A 2,500-nucleotide genomic window follows, 5' to 3' on the forward strand; every position below is an offset into this window, starting at 1 on the left:
CTTTGGTTTCTGTTTAGTTTAAGATCATATTTGCTACAATATAAATTAACAGGTTTCATTCTCTTCCCTCTCTCTCTACATATCTTTGGGGGTATGAGAGTCAGCATGGCAAAGAGGGGCAACACAAGCGAGATGTATCTCCACATTATATTCATATGACTGCAAAAGCCATGGTTCATCTCCAACTTGAAAAAATGGAGAATGAATTACATAATGAATCCCAAAAACCTTGGTACCAGAAAACTGCACCAACAAAAATGAACAAATTAAAATACCATTTCAACATCTATCAGTAAACCAGTCAAAGCCTTGAAGACTGTATATCTTGTTAGTAAATAATTCACCTTATAAAATATTTTTTTTATGAAAACAGGACATCTCTACAGATACTAGACATGAATCTAGCAAATTATCAAGGACATAGGTTTATAATCATTCAGAACTCCATGATAAAGAATTCTATTTCAGATGACTGGTAAAATTGTAGGTTATAACAGAATGAAAAAGTGGCTTGGTTAGTACTCATGTAATTTAACAGTATGCTATATCTATGCATGTTTATGTAGTGGAATCATAATATCATTAAAGCTTAAATATATACATACACATTGTATATAATATACAAATACTTCAGAAGTCAAAACAATTCATTGTAATAAAGAACCTTTTCAAGACAAAGTAGAAACTCTAAAACTAAGGAAAAATCTCTATGGAGCATTCAAATGCATTCAAATTACAACTTTAACTCAAAAATATTTCATCTACACAAGAAGCTGCATCTATTGAACTTTCTGTCAATGCCAAGCTATGAATGATGATGATGAATATCATATAATAAATATGTCAATTAGTCAAATTTGCTCAGATAATCACCCTTCATTAAAGTAAAAGCATGTTCTTTTTTATGATTTTTTTATATTACATTCACTTGATACTTGAGAAAATAAATCTATTTTTGCTATGTTATTCTTATGTGTTATGCTTGGAAAATCATCCTTTAACAAAATATCTTTAGTCTATTCCCTTTTCTTTTTGTATATGATTTTAACACTACATTCACTATTTGTGAAAGTAAGTCTATTCCTGATATGTTATTCATAATATTCAAATATCTATTATACCACCTAAAGTCAGAAAAAAAGTTTCACTTTAACTCACTCACACCAGGAGCACATGGTGCCTTACTAAACCATGTGTTGGGGTCAGCTGCTTGAGGGAAAAATAAGGAGCACAGGAAACAGATTTAACATGCTCTCGAAGCTCTTATATGTCGTACAGAATTGTTTAGATAGTGACGGGAAAAAGAGGCTTTAAGCCAACTTCTGAGGGGCTATTTTTCTTCCGTGACTGCAGACAGGACCATGCAAACAAATAACCATTTAAAAAACACAACTTAAGAGCAGATTGACTACACACGACATGAAGACATCACCTTAGTGTGTTGGGTGGTCTAACATGACATGCTAAGACATCAACCTGGCATGAATATACAATGTAATTTTGAGAGTAATAGCTGATAAAAACAATAAATAAGAATAAGTATTTTATCTCAGTGTGTCATTCCTTTCAGTTGCCTCTTGATACAGGAATAAAGTTGAAACGAGAAATATTTCAATGAATAAGCATTATAATATAATACCCTCTTCCTACAATGGTGTTTCTGTTAAATCATTGCTAAATTCAGACAGAATTACAAATAATGGACAAATGCTTAAATCAGTAATTTCATGAGATTAAGAAAATGAATGTATGTAATTAAAGCCTATTCCCAAAATAACCATTATCAAAGCCCGAGTGCTCAATCTCCCGCAAATTGATCACTTTTGCGTAATCACTTGTAACAAAGGGTTATTCAATAATGCCTTTCCTCAGTAACTACTTGAAATAATAAAATCTAAAATCCCAAGTGAATACTCTTTATCCTCAATATTAATCAAGATAAATGAGACAAAGTATGTTCTCCTATAAAAAGGGAGAGAGAACACACAAAGAATGATACAAAAAAGGAAAGAAAAACTGAGAAAAGAAACAATTTCTTGCAACAGCTCAGAAGAAAGGTTTTGAGGCAAGTGATGCAGTTGAATATTAACCAATAAATAGATATATATATAGAAAAATGTATATGTATCTCATACCTATCATATTACCAAAGATCAAATTTATACTTTAAAATGGCATAACAATTTTTTGATTCACTTTGACAAATACAGTTAAGCTATGAATAAAGATCAATAATTCCATAATGCAAGAGAGATTATTCATATATTTCAGTGCCAGATCTCCATATTATAAGTTATATAGAATTCTGGTAAGACTAAGACAAACATGACTTAATTGCACCTTCTGCTTTTAGTCTCATTCCATATTTATCTACATTTGGGACAATTTCCAGTTTTATGTAGAAAAAAAATTAAAGTGAAAAAATAAAAATATAAGGGGAACAAAAAAAATAAGTAGGATGCAATCTGGTTATATGGCAGACTTCAGCTACAAATACAGC

General features: G+C 30.8%; 1 protein-coding gene across 2 annotated transcripts in view; it reads right to left on the bottom strand.

The window, feature by feature from the left end:
- Nucleotides 1–2,500, bottom strand: part of LOC113820214 (zinc transporter 6) — a 20,945-nt gene that overhangs the window by 12,976 nt on the left and 5,469 nt on the right. The window lies entirely within an intron of this gene.

The sequence above is a fragment of the Penaeus vannamei genome, chromosome 1, assembly GCF_042767895.1.
Source record: "Penaeus vannamei isolate JL-2024 chromosome 1, ASM4276789v1, whole genome shotgun sequence".
Taxonomy (NCBI): Eukaryota; Metazoa; Arthropoda; class Malacostraca; order Decapoda; family Penaeidae; genus Penaeus; species Penaeus vannamei.